Below are 17696 nucleotides of genomic sequence, written 5' to 3' on the forward strand. Positions count from 1 at the left end.
TTGGGGTGGCAGCAGAGTTAGAAAATATCTGACAAGCTGTAAACACATAGGATTATGCATTAGGGATATTCAGTGGTCACAGCCTAGTAAACACTGACAACAGCATAGCCACCCTTCCCCCTGTCAGGAGGAAACTCACCAGTACACTTCCCTCTCTAGCTGTGGCATACAGCACTGGAGTCTCTGTATCCCCAGGCTTTATCCTGGGCGTTTGCCGGGCGATGCCTGTCACCCCCGCCCCCCCACAGCTCCACCCCCGTGACATCATCACCAACTGACAGAAAACACAGGGGAGGTGGCCAGCGTGGCTCCTAGGGACAGGATAGCAGCAGGAGAGAGTGCACAATCTTCAGGGAACACCACAGCCTTAATTTGGTATGCTCTTTAAGCATTTATCTGCCCGCATGGCTCCGGCACCTGGAGCGTTCAGTGTTTAAAAGGATTTACTTTTATCGTTCTGGACCTTCCAACCCAGGAGAGGCTTGAACCTGGGAGGGTAGGTTCGGTAGGGGGTGTAGTCTATTCTACATTAATTCCATTCCATTAATTACACAGGTTCTGAGGCTAATTTAATGCAGATAAGGCACTAAGAGAGTTTAATTACCACCTTAATCAGCCACAGAACCTGTGTAATTAATGTGTTGTGGCTTAAAGGGATGAGGTGGCAACTCTAAGTTTAGCTCCGCTTTAATAGAAACACAGGGGGTTGAGAATCCCTCAAATTAAAGAGGTTTAGACCGCTTTCACACTGTCGTGACTTGGACGCGATTTCAGGCACTACCTTTGTAAACTATGGACCTCAACTCGCATCAAAGTTGGACTAAAGTAGTACAGGGACTACTTTGAAGTCAGTGCGACTTGAAATCGCACAAATATGAATGGAAATCATGGGGTACGACTTGTCATGCGACTTTGCAGTCCCAAGTCGCAGGACAAGTTGCACAAGTGTGAAAGGAGCCTTAGCATACAACTTCTAGTAACCTACTCACTCACTATAGTATAGTGGGGCTTTATGGCCAACAAACATAGCATAAAAAAGAAGAGGCAGAAAAACATGGCTGCCTAAGGACCATAACCGTTGAGCCACTGGAGTATGATTACTGAAACAAAATTCCACAAAGATAATCAGGAAAATGATATAAATTTTATTGAATACAAAAATTGTTCAATGCAAAACAAATGAAACTGAAAAATGTAAAAAGAAACTACCCGCCATCACCAATAAAAAGACATTGTCTAATAATCAATAAAAATGCGCCAGACGCCAAGACTCACACACACACAGTTCAATCATATGCAATAAAACTACATTTGAGCAATAAATGCTTGGAAACAATGTATATATGACCCCCAATATCTGGAAGGGACACAGCAGTGTGGCAACGGTAGCAGTGCCATGCCAAGCTGACCAAGATTTTCCATAGACACCAATGTTAAATGTTACGGGAGCAGTGCCATGCCAAGCTGACCAAGATCTCCCAGGAGCCAATGCAAAACCGGAAATGACGTATGGCGCCGCGGCAGCTAAAGGAGGAAGTGAAATTAGATATAGGCATAAATCAGGTAAGTGAACAGAAAAAAAATAAATAAATTGCCAAATCATTTTAAGGATGCACATTAGTAATGCATGGTGAGGAGTGAAAAATGTGGGTGGAACTCCACTTTAAGACAAATTCAAAACAGCACACTTCCACAATGGGTTAAGCCGTGGTCACAGTGCGGTGCACTGTAATAAATGTATGAGAAGGATTATCCTCTGTAATTAGGGTGACCATGGACCCTTTGGCAAGCGGAACAAAACAGCCAGATAGCAATTGGGAACAATGACAAGTGACTAGTCTATTGTACATGGGTTGAAGTGACAAACAGCGGCACCAGTTTGTGGGGGGAGCAGAGGAATTGAAAATATTGGATGGCTTGCAGAGTGTCCTATATACTCATAGTCCTCATCCAACCTCTATGCTCTAAGAGCATTCAGCTCTAAATCAAGGCAGGAAAACAAGCACAGTCCCATGGATCAGGTGATGCTGCAAAGTAGGATTTATATCAAACCTGATAGCTGGATGAGTTTCCTGCATTGGAGGATGCCGCTCAATAAGGGATCAGCAAAGGATGGCTGCCTGTGGTTGCTCCAAATTGTTCATGGTGGCTGAACCATGCTCCACGTGTCTGAATTTGTGTACCCACCGCGGCATTGAGAGTATGACCGCGGCTGTCCGGGTACGGTTTTTTTAGCTCCACTTTAACCCTAAAGCTGGACGTATGCTAGCAGGTTTTCGAGGGCAAACATTCGTATGAAAATTCTTATTGGTACATTTGTTGATATGATGAATGTCATTTAAAAGTACTTTAACCACCTGCCTACCGTTCACAGTAAATATACTGCGAGCAGGCGGCAGGTAGAGACACAGTCATGTACATGCACATGACCGGTCTTTTTCCGGGTTTGAGGCACGCATGCACGTGCCCCCCTGTCAACCCGTGCTGTGATTGGACACAGCACGAGTTTGGCAGCAGATTTCAGCCAATAATTTTGGCTGAAACCTACTGATCAGCTGTGTCCAATCACATACAGAGTTTTGTGGTTACAAAACCACAAAACTCTGTGTACAGCGATCTGGCTGAAAAGCAGGGAGAAAAAAACATCCAAATTATAATGTAAAAAAGCAGCACATATTTCTAGGCACTCCGTTAACCCTTTGATCGCCCCTGACGTTAACCCCTTCAAAGCCAGTGCAATTAGTACAGTGTCAGTGTACAGTATTATAATATTATAGTGTCACTAGCGCCAGCACTGTCAGTTAAGGCCCGTACACATGATACGAAAATCGGAAGTAAAATTTCATCTGACAAACGTTCTGCCAATTTTTGGATCATTAGTACGGTGTTTTCGACAGCCGATTCCGATTTTTTGTACGACATAAGCTGGATGTGCAGACTATAAAATTTTTTTCGAGTGTGAACACAATGTCCGATTTTCGTTTAATTTGTACGGTTTTCGTCTGAAAAAAAATCTTAAAAGCAAGACTACGCATTCACTCAGAAACAAAAGAATACATACAAAACTATTCAACACATGACGTCACGTCTGGAGTTGTATTCTGTTGTACGAGAATTTTTGTATTGGTGAGTAACCTCTTCACTTTCGACATGAGACTAGCATGCAACAAAAAAATGGACGACCATTTCTGAAAATCTGATTGTGTGTACGAGGCTTTAGTGACCCTCCCAAACAGTGTCTGTTAGCGCTAGATTTCCTGCCACCCTATCACAGTCCCACTATAAGTTGCTGATCACCACTATTATAGTATAGCACCTATAGTTGTGTAAATTCCAGTAAATACACCAAAGTTTGTAGATGCTACAACATTTGCACAAACCAATATATATACACTTATTGGGAGTTATTTATTTTTTAACCACTTCAGCCCCGGAAGATTTGGCTGCTGAATGACCGGGCTATTTTTTGCGATTCGGCACTGCATCGCTTTAACTGACAATTGCACGGTCATGCGACATTGCACCCAAACAAAATTGAAGTCCTTTTTTTCCCACAAATAGAGCTTTCTTTTGGTGGTATTTGATCATCTCTGTGTTTTTTATTTTTTGCGCTATAAACAAAAAAAGAGCAACAATTTTGAAAAAAATGCAATATTTTGTACTTTTTGCTATAATAAATATCTTCTTTTTTTTTTTTTAAAAGCATATTTTTTCTCAGTTTAGGCCAATATGTATACTTCTACATATTTTTGGGGAAAAAAAAATCGCAATAAGCGTATATTGATTCGTTTGCGCAAAAGATATAGTTTCTACAAAATAAGGCATAGATTTATAGCATTTTTATTATTATTTTTTTTTTACTAGTAATGGTGGCGATCTGCGATTTATATCGGGACTGCGACATTATGACGGACACATCAGACTCTTTTGACACATTTTTGGGACCATTGGAGTTCATACAGCGATCAGTTCTATAAAAAGGCATTAATTACTGTAAAAATGTCACTGGCAGGGAAGGGGTTAACACAAGGGGGCGATCAAGGGGTTAACTGTGTTCCCTGTGTGTGTTTCTAAAGCCCCATACACACTATCAGATTTTCTGCTGATTTTTGTCTTCAGATTTACCAAAACCATGTAGTGCAAGGGCCTGCCTGATTGCATACAAATTGAAGCTCCTAAGGTTTGACCTTATATTATATGGTTTTGGTAAATCTGAATGAAAAAATCAGCAGAAAATCTGATGGTGTGTATGGGGCTTTACTGTAGGGGGAGGGGACTGAACTAAAGGAAATGACAGATCGTGGTTCCTAGCTATTAGGAACTTACGATCTGTCACTCCTCACAGAACAGAACAGCATACCTCCCAACTTTTTGAGATGGGAACGAGGGACACCTATTAGCAAAAGTATGTAGGCATAGGACACACCCCCTGCTACGCCCCCTTAAAGGAAAATTATACAAAAAAAATGATTAGTTAAACCCAAAAGTGCTTTTTTACCACTACTATTTCTTTATACTGGCTTTTAAAATTTACAAATGCAGCAATTTAGAAATTGGATGAAAGGTTTAGCACTGGAAAACGCTTTTTGAAAGATAAAAAGTGCATTTTATATACAATTATATGGATCAGACCAAAATGAGGGACAAATGAGGAGGAAGGAGCAACAGAGGGACTTTGTTCCAAATCAGGGACAGTTGGGAGCTACGGAACATGGATTTGTGTTTTTATACACACAAGTCCCTGTTCTGCCTCTCATGCCCGCGATCGCTGGTGGCCGGCAGTCATCGCGACTGTCGGCTACGAGCATCGGCACCCCCGCAGTGCAGCCTGCTATCCCGCTTAAAGGAGCCGACGTAAAGCTACGACGGCTCGCGGAAACTTGCGGACCTGCCGCAGTATAATGATGGCGGATGGTCGGCAAGCGGTTAACCAAAGACTTTGGCCTCAACGTATTAAGAAATTCGATCTTCTGATTTTTTTTTTTTTTTGGATATGTTTTAGAACAGAAAAAAAAAGATACTTTTTTTTCTTCAAAAATTTCTGTCTTTTTTTATTTATATAATAAAAAAAACAGTGGTAATCAAATACCACCAAAAGAAAGCCATATTTGTGTGAAAAAAATTATATAAATTTCATTTGGGTACAGTGTTGCATGACAGCGCAATTGCCAGTTAAAGTAGCACAGTGCTGCATAGCAAAAAATGCCCTGGTCATGAAGGGGATAAAACCTTCCAGAGGTCAAGTGGTTAAAAAAATGTGCTTTTTGCATTCAGTTTTGAAGTAAAGGAACTCTTCTGAAGAAAAATCATATATACTGTTTACCTGGCCAATTTTGTATGAACATTTTTGATTTTAGGCTCCATTCACACTAGCGCGTTTTTTGATGCATTTTGCATTTTGCAGAAATGCACGGGAATTTTTTAACATGGGTTCCTATGGAACATGTTCACATCAATGCTTTTTTGTTTCTCTGCATTTTTGGAAAGGGTCGGGGACTTTTTTTCATGCAAAAAGCAGCGTTTTGCATGTAATGGATTTCAATGGACAAGCATCAAAAACGCAAGTGCACCGTTTTTCCAGCGTTTTTGATGCGTTTTTGCTGCGTTTTTGCCGTTTTTTTTTTTTTTTTTTTTTTTTTTTTTAATTTTTTTTAAATTTTTTTTGTAGACTGTAAAAAAAAACTGTAAAAAAAAAAAAAAAAAAACGCAAAACGCAAATCGCGGCAAAAACGCAGCAAAGCGCCGCAAAAACGCTGCTCAAAAACGTGGCAAGCATGAAAAAAAAAACCTCCAAAAACGCTCAAAAGCAACATGCATAGGTGTGAATCGAGCCTCAGGCCTGATTCGCACCTACACATTTTAGTGCTTTTTGCATTTTGCAGATTTGCACCACAGAACGTGTTCCATAGGAAACCATGTTAAATGGGCTGTAGTGCAAATCTGCAAAATGCAAAAAGCACTAAAAATGCATAGGTGTGAATCAGGCCTAAGAATGTTCATTAGACTTATAATCATTAGTGTGGCCATATTGACAATCATATTTGATCCCAGTGATGAGAAAATTCAAAGGACCAGGATAGAGCACTTTTCTTAAATGAACAAATTATTAACACTGTATGTGTTTTTTTGTTCAGGAAATTGCATTCAATCCAAAAATGTGTTTGAAGCACTTTTGCACAATCATAGCAAGATACATCGGGGGGGAGGGGGGGGGGTGGGTAACTAAAACTGTTGCACACAGAATCTGGTGTAGTTATGCATAGCAACCAATCAGTAGACATGTGCGGTTCGTTTTATTCTGAACTTCCGAATTACAATGGTACCGAATTTAAACAAATCCGAAATAACGGAAAAAAAATTCAGCCGAAATTCGAATCTGAATCGTTTTTGAATATTTTTCAAATAGTTTTCGAATTCGAATAGTTTTCACATTTGACTAGTTTTCGAATTCGACTAGTTTTCGAATTTTCAAAGAGAATAAAATAGAATAGAAAATAAAGGAATAGAATAGAAAAGAATATAACAGAAAATAAAAGAATAGAATATAATAGAGTAAAACAGAACAAAATAGAATAGAAAATAAAAGAACAGGATAGACTAGAATATAATAGAAACAAATAGAATAGAATTGAATAACACAGAAAGAATATAACCATCAAATTTGAATTTCAAATAGGAGAAATTTGAATACATAAGAAAAGAATAGACTAGAATATAATAGAAACAAAAAGGATAGAATAGACTATAAAAGAATAGAAAAAAAGAATAATAAAAAAACAATAGAATAGAAAGAATATAACCATTTCCAAAAATTTCAATAGAATCAATTAAAATTTGAATAGATTAGAAAAGAATAGAATAGAATAGAAAATAACAGAATAGTATAGAAAAAAACAATACAATAGAATATAACCATCTTCCGAAATTCAAATTTTGAATAGAATAAATTTGAATAGAAAAGAATAGAATAGAAAATAATAGAATAGAAAAGAATAGAATAAACAAATAGAAAAATAATACAATAAAAAACAGAAAAATAGAATAAAACCATTTCCCAAATTCAAATAGAATCAATTTGAATAGAATAGAAAAGAATAGATTAGAATAGGAAGATGGATATATTCTATTCTGTTTTTTTTCTATACTATTGTGTTATTTTCTATTCTATTCTACTTTATTCTTTTTTATTCTATTCAAATTCGAATTGATTCTATGTTAATTTTGGAAAATGGTCATATTATTTCTATTCTTTTTTTATAATTTAATCTTTTATTATAAGTTTTATAGATATATAGTGGGGACGGAAAGTATTCAGACCCCTTAAATTTTTCACTCTTTGTTATATTGCAGCCATTTGCTAAAATCATTTGAGTTCATTTTTTTCCTCATTAATGTACACACAGCACCCCATATTGACAGAAAAACTCAGAATTGTTGACATTTTTGCAGATTTATTAAAAAGAAAAACTGAAATATCACATGGTCCTAAGTATTCAGACCCTTTGCTCAGTATTTAATAGAAGCACCCTTTTCATCTAATACAGCCATGAGTCTTTTTGGGAAACATGCAACAAGTTTTTTCACACCTGGATTTGGGGATCCTCTGCAATTCCTCCTTGCAGATCCTCTCCAGTTCTATCAGGTTGGATGGTAAACGTTGGTGGACAGCCATTTTTAGGTCTCTCCAGAGATGCTCAATTGGGTTTAAGTCAGGGCTCTGGCTGGGCCATTCAAGAACAGTCACAAAGTTGTTGTGAAGCCACTCCCTCGTTATTTTAGCGGTGTGCTTAGGGTCATTGTCTTGTTGGAAGGTAAACCTTCTGCCCAGTCTGAGGTCCTGAGCACTCTGGAGAAGGTTTTCGTCCAGGATATCCCTGTACTTGGCCGCATTCATCTTTCCCTCGATTGCAACCAGTCGTCCTGTCCCCGCAGCTGAAAAATACCCCCACAGCATAACAAGGGGACCCCCAGATCCCGGCCCCCCCTGTGTGAATTGGTAATGGAGTATAGATGTACCCCTACCATTTCACAAAAAGTGTCAAAAAGATTAAAAAACACAAGAGACGGTTTTTGACAAGTCCTTTATTAATTTCTTCTTCAGAGGGGGGCGGGGGTCACCCGGCGGCTCAGAAGTGTCAGAAGAAGCGACGCGTCACACGGCTGAAGACTCCCACTGAGGCAGATCATGCGGACGGAGCGGAGAAGAAGTCTGGAGGAAGATGCGGGACGAGAAGAGCGGAGGAAGAAGAAGATGGAAAAGAAGAAGATGAAGAAGAAGATGGAGGAAGAAGAAGAACACCGAAAGAACACCAGAAGAAAGAAGGTGGAAAAAGAAGCCAAAAGAAGAAGAAATTATTAAAGGACTTGTCAAAAACCGTCTCTTGTGTTTTTTAACCTTTTTGACACTTTTTCTGTGAAATGGTAGGGGTACATTTGTACCCCATTACCAATTCACACAGAGGGGGCATGGGGTCTGGGGGTCCCCTTGGCTTCCAGATTCCGATAAGCCCCCCGCCAGCAGACCCCCACAACCACTGGGCAAGGCTTGTGGGGATGAGGCCCTTCTCCCCATCAACATGAGGACAAGGTGCTTTGGGGGGCTACCTCAAAGCACCCTCCCAATGTTGAGGGCATGTGGCCTGGTACAGTTCAGGGGGAGGCGCTCTCTTGTCCCCCCCTCTTATCCTGCAGCCTGCCAGATTGCGTGCTCTGATAAGGGTCTGGTATGGACTTTTGGGGGACCCCACGCCATTTTTTTGTTAAATTTTGGCGCGGGGTTAACCTTAAAATCCATGCCAAACCTGAAGGGCCTGGTATGGAATTTAGGGGGACCCCACACATTTTTTTTTTAATTTTGGTTCGGGGTTCCCCTGTGGGGAAATCCTGTGCCGTTTTTATCAATTAACTTTTATGTGTATTGTCGGACCGACAATTCATTATAGCCGCGAGTAGTTTTAAATGACTTTTTTTCCTTTGAAATGTCATTTTGCTGTCAGACTGTTCTAAACACGGGAAACATGCGCCCCTTTACAGGCATACTAGACACCCCCCAGGTACGAAATTTAAAGAAATATTACACTTTTATTGTTTCACTTAAGCATTATTAAAATCACTGCTCCCGAAAAAACGCCCGTTTTTAAAACTTCTTTTTGCATTGATACATGTCCCCTGGGCAGGACCCAGGTCCCCAAATACTTTTTATGACAATACCATGCATATAAGCCTTTAAAATGAGCACTTTTGATTTCTCCCATAGACTTTTAAAGGGTGTTCCGCGGCTTTCAAATTTCCCGTGAACACCACAAATTGTTCGTTGTTCGGCGAACTGGCGAACAGCCGATGTTGGAGTCGAACATGAGTTCGACACGAATGCGAAGCTCATCCCTAGTGTTAAATCTTTCTCCTCTCTAATTGGTTGGGGGATTGTGTTTACAATAGTGGTTCTAATGCAATTATGTATAGGAGTGGCGAGAGCGGGCACCTTTGCCTTGTCCCGTTGAACATCTCGAAAGCAGACGACACACTCCCATTGACCCCCACCCTGGCGGTAGGGTGATTATAAAGGTTACTAATCCATCTCATAATTCTTGGTCCCAGCCCTATAGTCCGAAGTGTTTCCATCATAAAACCCAAGTCTACTCGATCAAATGCCTTTTCGGCATCGATCGATTTTAAGATCATTGGGGGCCTGCCGTCCTTCTCTCTGTTCATTAATAGCATGGTTCTTATACTGTTATCCCTACCTTCTCTTCCTGGTACAAAGTCAGCTTGGTCAACGTTTATCAGGCCTGGCATGAGGTTTTTTAATCTCGATGCCAGAACTTTTGCATTTAATAACGCCGATAATTAGAGCAAATAGTTCTATCTTTCCCTGGCTTTGGTATAACAGAAATATTTGCCAAGGGGGATTTCCTTTCTTATTTCCTCGCTCTCCCCTAATCTATTTAAATAATGACATAATTCTGGGACTAATTGTTCTTTAAATCTTTTATAATATTTAATCAAAAAGCCGTCTGGGCCTGGGCTTTTCCCCCCTGGTGTTTCCTTTAAAGCTTTATAAATTTCATCTTGAGTAATAGGTTCATCTAGTAAATCTGCGCTTTCTGCTTTTATTCTTGGTAGAGTAACTTCCGCTAGGTATTCCTGTATTTTGCACTTTCTAATCTCTTCCTCTTTTTGTGTCTCCTTATTTCTGATTGCATATAGTGCACTACAATATGTTTTAAAGGCGTTAGCTATCTCCGTTGTTTTATATTTCATTTCACATTTCTCGTTTTTTATCTTTTTAATATAATTTAAAGTTTTTTTTTCCCTTGATATTTTTGCTAGGTATTTCCCACGCTTATTCCTCCACATGTACCTTTCTTTCGCCACATTCTTAAATAGCTTTCTAGTTTCTTGCTCCATCATATCATTTAGTTGACATCTTTTTATGATGATCTTCTGATGTTCATATGTGTCTAGTTGTGTTTTGTGTTTTTGCTCCAGCTCATACAATTCCTTTATTATGTTTTTCATTTTTACTTCTCTATTTCATTTTAACACACTCCAGTATTTCGTAGCCAACTAGAATATAATCCAATCTCGCGTACATGTCATGCACCATAGAATGAAATGTATAATCCGTTTTCCTTTTGTTAATTATTCTCCATACATTGAGTAATTGTTGACTATGCATTTTTTAAAATCAATTTTAATTGTTTATTTTCTCTGCATGGTGCACGAGAGGGTCTATCGAGATCATGGTCCATTAAAGGATTAAAGTCTCCTGCTAGGATTAAATGTCCTTGCTTAAAGTCTGTTAGAGCGTTCAAAATCCGATTTAAGTATTTTTTTGGGCATTTGTTGGGACAATATACGCTTACTAGCGTGCACCTTAATCCATAGAGAGTCCCTTTTAGAAACAAAAAGCGACCCTCTGGGTCTACCTTCCTTTCTTCCAGGATAAAACTAGTATTTTTTGGTATTCCAATAGCGACTCCTTTCGCCTTCTTGTTTGGGGAATCAGCATAATATCAAGTTGGGATTGCCCGTGAGTATAATTTGGTATTTGAGTCTAGCGATATATGCGTCTCCTGAAGGAAGATTATGTCTGCGAAGTACCTCTCCAACTCTTTAAGCACTGTATATCTTTTTTTAGGGGAATTCAACCCTCTTACATTATATGTGATAAACTTAACATCTGTCATTAGTTAGATTGCTTAGGGTTCTTACATTCACAGGCAGTTGAGGAGAAACTATGGGCTATGTTTTGATTAACACTGCACCTTTATATCATTGAAAATATTTTATATAAAGTTTTTGTCTATTACCAACATTTTTTAGCACTACTTTATCCCACACCACCATGATATGCCATATCTGATGGTCACATACTACAGAAGGGAAAGAACATGGAAAACACAGAGGAGAGAGAGGGCAAAAAAGGGACAGGGGGAGAGAGAGAGGGGGGGAGAGGGGGGAGAGAGCAAGAAGGGGAGAGAGAGCGACAGAGAGAGAGAGGAGGATGGGAGAGAGAAGGATGGAGAGAGAATAAGGGAGAGAGAGGAAGGGAGGGAGAGAGGGGGGAGGAGGGGGAGAGGGAGAGAGAGAGAATAAGGGAGAGGTGGGGGGGAGAGGGAGAGAGAAGGATGGAGAGAGAATAAGGGAGAGAGGGGGAGAGAGAGAAGGATGGAGAGAGAATAAGGGAGAGAAAGGGAGAGGGAGAGAGAGAGAGAGGAAGAGAGGGAGAGAGGGTGGGGGAGCAAGCAAGAGAGGGAGAGAGAATAAGGGAGAGAGAAAGGGAGGAGGGATGGAGAGAGAATGAGAGAGAGGGAGTGAGAGAGAGAGAGAGAGAAAGAGAGACGGATGAAGAGAGAGAGGGAGAGAAAGAGAGAAGGATGATGGGAGAGGGCGATAGAGAGAAGGAGAGGCAGAGAGGGAGAGAGGGAGAGAGAGAAGGCGGAAGAGAGAGGGGGAGAGACAGAGAGGGGGAGCTAGGGGGAGAGGGAAAGAGAGGGGGAAGGAGAGAGGGAGGGAAGGAGAGAGAGAGACAAAGTAGTCATATATTGTAACTGTAATGGACACCCCAGCCACCACCATGATATGCCATATCTGATGGCCACATACTACAGAAGGGAAAGAACATGGAAAACACTAAGGAGAGAGAGGGCAAAAAAGGGAGAGGGAGAAAGAGGGGTAGAGAGAGAGGGAAGGGGGAGAGAGAGAGAGAGAGAGAGAGAGAGAGAGAGAGGGAGAGGGAAGGAGAGAAGGAGGGAGGGAGAAAGGGAGAGGGAAGGAGATAGAGAGAAAGAGAGAAGGAAAGAGAGAAAGAGAGAAGGAGAGAGAGAAAGAGAGAGAGAGGAGGGAGGGAGAGAGAAGGAGGGAGAGAGGAGGGAGGAAGAGAGGAGGGAGAGAGGGAGACAGAGAGAGAGAGAGAGAAAGAGAGAGAAAGGGAGAGAAAGAGAGGGGGGAGAGAAGGAGCCCTGTTTGAAAATGACTTGCTAAGCTATTGCTAGACTTGCCAGTCTTCACAAGTTTGTTGCACTGAAGCAAGTCCGCATTGCATGACTCCAGATCAACTTTCTTTACAAACATTCTGCAAGTGTGCTGCAAGTTTTGGTTCAGTTATGTTGTGCAATAATCATCCCACCACATGGGTCACTGTGGCTGAATTTTCATGTTGTAGACTTGCAGAGCTCTTGGTTTAGACTCACCACTGCAACTTTACTCTTGCTAGAGACTTGCCACACAAATTTGCTACAAATTGGAAAAGTGTTAACTAGAACTCATGCTCCAAGTGCTCTGCAAATCTACAACTTGTCAGTAAAAATGTGCAGCAAGTTAACAAGACTTACAATTCATTACTGCCACAGATGTTTGACAAGTTATCCTTGCTATCTAGGAGGGAGAGAGAGAGGAGGGAGAGAGAGGATGGAGAGAGAATAAGGAAGAGAGAGGAAGGGAGAGGGAGGGGAACGAGCAAGAGAGGGAGAGTGAATAAGAGAGAGAGGGAGGGAAAGAGAATAAGGGAGAGAGGGAGAGAGAAGGATGGAGAGAGAATAAGAGAGAGAGGAAGGGAGGGAGAGAGGGTGGGGGAGCGAGGAAAAGAGGGAGAGAGAATAAGGGAGAGAGAGAGGGAGGGAGAGGGAATGAGGGCGAGAGAGGAGGGAAGGAGAGAGGGAGTGAGAGAGAGAGAGAGAGGGAGTGAGAGGGGGAGAGAAAAAGGGAGAGGGCATGAAAGAGAGAAGGGAGCGAGAGAGGAGTGGGAGAGAGAGAGGAGGGGGAGAGGGAGAGGAGAGGGAGAGGAGAGGGAGAGGGGGGTGGAGGGAGAGAGAGAAGAGAAGACAGAAGGAGCAAAATGGAGGTAGAGAGATGGAGAGAGAGAGGAGAGAGAGCAAGAGGAGTGAGAGAGGAGGGAGGACAGAGGAGGTAGAGAGAGGGGGACAAGAGAGAGGGGGAGAGAAGGGAAGACAGAAGGAGCAAAAGGGAGGGAAGGGGGAGAGAGAGAGGGAGGGAGAGAAGGCAGGAGAGAGGGAAAAGTAGGGAGAGAGAGAGAGAAGGGAGAGAGGGGAGGAGTGAGTGAGAGGGAGAGAGAGAAGGAGTGGGAGAGAGGAGGAGAAGGAGGGAGAGAAAGAGAGGAGGGGGGAGAGAGATAGGAGAGGGAAAGAGAGAGGGAGGGAAAGAGAGGAGAGAGAGGGAGTAGAATGAGGGAGCTAAGGGAGAGAGAGTGAGAGAGAGAGAAGGAGGGAGAGGGAGAGAATGAGGGAGAGAGGGAGGTGGAGAGAGAAAGAGAGAGAGAACAGACAGAGGAACTACATGAGAGGAGAAAGTAGTCATATACTGTAAGTGTAATGGACACCCCATCCACCACCATGATATGCGATATCTGATGGCCACATACTACAGAAGGGAAAGAACATGGAAAACACTGAGGAGAGAGAGAGCAAAAGATGTAGGCTGAGATATACTAAGGAGTAGAGGGGAAAGAGTAAAAAAGAGAAAAAGGAAAGATAGATCGGGAAAGAATAAAGCTGACCATAGATGGATCTTTTATTTTTTTATCTACAACCACCTTGTAGTGTTTTCTCTGCTTAATCAACGCTGTAGGCTATAGCCAGCTTCGCTGATCAGTGTTTTCTGATGGTGGGGGAGCCTCCCCTCTGTCAGAATACAAAGGCTCAGTGGGGAGGATTCCCCCCATCCACATTAAATGTGTGGACGGGGAAATTGAGTCTTTTTTTTTTTTCATTCACCATGCTGGTTGGACTAAATAAAATTATATCATCACAGAAAAGAGGATAGGAGGGAAAAAAAGAGATGAGAAAAAAGCAAACCCATAAAGTAAACACTAAAGTGTGGACAGAGACACACAGAAATAAGCGTTGCATGTACATGCACAGAGGTGAATACACACATTAAAGAGTATGGTAGCAATACATTGTCAGAGCTGTGTGCTGTACCTGCTGTCACTGATGCTGCCTTCTGGACTGATGAGTTAACGTTCCGCCTGGTGAGCAGACATCGGAGGTGTTACAGTGGGCAGGCACATAACTAAACATCTACTGATTAGTCTCTAATTGTGCTGACTGTTTGTTTTATTACATCAGTGATTGACAGTTGTTGCGGCTTTGTGACACTGCTAGTTCTGCTGTTGGGAACACCAAAATGCAATGCTACTTTCCTTACCAAAATCTTTTCTTTGCTGGCCAAAATGCTGCAAAGTATCATTCGCCAGTGAGGAAGAATAGATAGAGTGATGTTAGCTTAACACATTGAGCACAATAAGATAAACATCTCTCAGTAGACCATTTGTTAAAATTCTTACAGCAGCACATGCAGTTTACAACTTTTAGACCCCTTTCACACTGGGGCTGTGCCAAGATAGTGGCGCTATACCGTCGTTTTAGTGGCGCTTTTTAGCCGCTAGCGGGAGCGCTTTTAACCCCCGCTACGACCGAATAAAGGGCTAAAAGCGCCCATGTTTCGGCGGTGCCGAAGCGCTTTGCAGGCGCTTCAGCAGCGCTACCCATTCATTTCAATGGGCAGGGTGTTTTTGGAGCGCTGTATACACTGCTCCCTAACCGCCCCAAAGATGCTGCTTGTAGGACATTTCAGAACATCCCGCAAGCGCACTGCCCCAGTGTGAAAGCACTCGGGCTTTCACACTGGGGAGGCATGGGAGGCGTTTTTCAGGCGCTATACAGGAGCTATTTTTAGCACTAAAACGCCTGAAAAATGGCTTCAGTGTGAAAGGGGCCTCAATGCTGCGGGCTCCTGCTTTCTAAGTGTTGCTTCTCTGAACCTCCGATCTTTACAGGAAACTGTTAAAGTGTACCCCTGTGCACGTGATCTATGACGCAACAGGTTGGGAGGAGCCGGGTGACGTTACTTCCGGTCGCGGCCACGACCGGAAGTTTACATTTTATGTGAAGTTGATTGCTGCAATTTTAAATGTAAGTTTGCTACTGTTTAACCACTTTCTGACCAGCCCCTGTCATACTGTGGCAGGTCCGCACGTTCCCGCGAACGGTCGTAGCTGTAGGTCGGCCCTTTAAGCCGGGATAGCAGGTTTGCGCCCGCTGCACTGTGGGGGTGCTGATGAGCATGGATGTGGTCGCGATGACTGCCGGCCACACACACTCATGGGCACGAGAGCCAGAACAAGGACGTATGTGTGTAAACACCCAAATCCCTGTTCTGTGAGAAGAGGAGAGACAGATTGTGTGTTCCTTCTAGCTAGGAACAATGATCTGTCATCTCCTCTAGTCAGTCCCATCCCCCTACAGTTAGAACACACAAGGGAACACATTTAACCCCTTGATCGCCCCCTAGTGTTAACCCCTTCCCTGCCAGTGACATTTACATAGTAATCAGTGCATTTTTATAGCACTAATCACTGTATAATTGTCAATGGTTTCCCTCTCCCCGCAGGCCTCACGCACGTGGCGCTGGCGGCATGTACTTATAGGTCCCCCAGTGGTAGCGGGCTGCTCACACGGCCAGTCTCCTCTGTTGGTTTCTGCACACTAGCTGTTTCCATCTTGCTAGTTGCATGACATGTAGCATCAGGTAAGCACTCTCTGTCTACACCAACTCTCACTGTTATGGTTCTACTTTGTCACTATTTTTGCACCAGCTCTTCAAAATCCTCCACCTAACAAAAACAACAACACCCCCCCCCTCCTTCTTTTATTACTCACTCACACATTTAGATCCTTCACTGGCTATCTCCTTCATTAGATTCCCCTTACCACACGATCCCCACTACATCACTCACCAACACTCTGCTTTATTCATACTTCATCTCACATAATCTGTCTATCTGTAATTAACATATATTCATACATTACTTCCCAGATATCCCTCCTCTTTTTTCTGACAAGCTATGTTACATTGTTGTTTCTACATATACTTTCTTATTCAGACTTTCTTCACTACAATTTCCATTATACTAGCTACCAGTACTCCCCATTTATGAGTCTCTCTGGGTATAATATCTACATATTACTCAACGTAATCTAATTTATTTAGTTAATTTTATAATTTATACTGATATATTATCCTTTAACATCCATTCCCAGATTTTCTCTATCTTTGACAATTCATGTTTTACCCACGGAGATCATCTCACTACTCATAGCGTCACCCCACTATCTGATGCCATTCAGACACTACATGCTGCCTCAGCTCCCGCCGCGAGGCTTGCTGCCCCCGGCCTACTCCATGCCATCCGCCATGCGCTGCGCTCAGTGTCAGGGTTGGTAAGTGTATTTTTGGCCTTACTTTTCCAACACTTTTTCTATTCCTCCCCTACGGATTGAGGTTGATTAGATGTACATATCTTACAGGATTATCATGCATCAGCTCCTGATGAGTGGAAAACATCACCCACGAAACGCGTCGAGCTACAATTGATGCCTACTCTATCCATTATACTTTGATGCCATCATTGCTCGTTACTATGATTACATTATCCCTGTATGTTACTATACTATTAGCTGCCGGGTATGCTACCATTGGCACCCATGCTATGGTCCACCAATACCACTTTGACTACCATCTACTTTGTGAAATTATGTATCCAACTGTGTGTACTTGTTCATCGATTATGTCTATATTTTTGTGCCAATTATCTGTACATGTGTATATATGAAATTCCTTTATTTTATCTACTATGACTAATAAATGTACAATTTTAACCCTCCGCATTCCAACTGCTTCATTTTAAAGTCCCATGCCCTTTCTATATATACCTTCGGTATTACCGGGATGGAGGCGACTTGTGCGCCTCATATAAAGTCCCAATTCCCCCTCCATAGTACAATTTATTAACCGGGATGGAAGCATTTGGAAGAGTTGGATGAGCAGTGTTCCCCTGCTATCTACGCGAGAGGTTTAATACATGCCCTAAGTGGGGCTTAATTCCCGGAATGGCTATATATTCTGTACATATTATGTATATTTCCATCTGTTTTATACATTGGTGCTATTGATGGCATTTCCGGCACTGGTTGCGTTTTATATACAATTTTCTTCTTTGGTATTAATAACTTTTTCTTTGCCATCCATCCCATCCTTACCGCTCTGCCACTGATCCGCAGTTGCGTATGCGCTTGGTGTGGTTTTGTGTTGGGGTGTGTTCGTCCTCAATGCGGGAGCTGCGATGCGCTCTGAGGATCCTCCCTCCCCTCCCCTTTGGGAGGTCTGGGCGGATG

General features: G+C 42.1%; 1 protein-coding gene across 1 annotated transcript in view; it reads right to left on the reverse strand.

The window, feature by feature from the left end:
* Positions 1–14548, reverse strand: part of LOC141134710 (beta-1,3-galactosyltransferase 2-like) — a 41739-nt gene extending 27191 nt beyond the window's left edge. Inside the window, exon 1 of the mRNA XM_073624146.1 lies at positions 14442–14548. The gene's annotated coding sequence lies outside the window, so the exon portion shown is untranslated. The remainder of the gene's footprint in view (positions 1–14441) is intronic.
* Between the last annotated feature and the right edge of the window lie 3148 nt (positions 14549–17696).

The sequence above is a fragment of the Aquarana catesbeiana genome, linkage group LG03 (genome assembly GCF_042186555.1).
Source record: "Aquarana catesbeiana isolate 2022-GZ linkage group LG03, ASM4218655v1, whole genome shotgun sequence".
Classification (NCBI taxonomy): domain Eukaryota; kingdom Metazoa; phylum Chordata; class Amphibia; order Anura; family Ranidae; genus Aquarana; species Aquarana catesbeiana.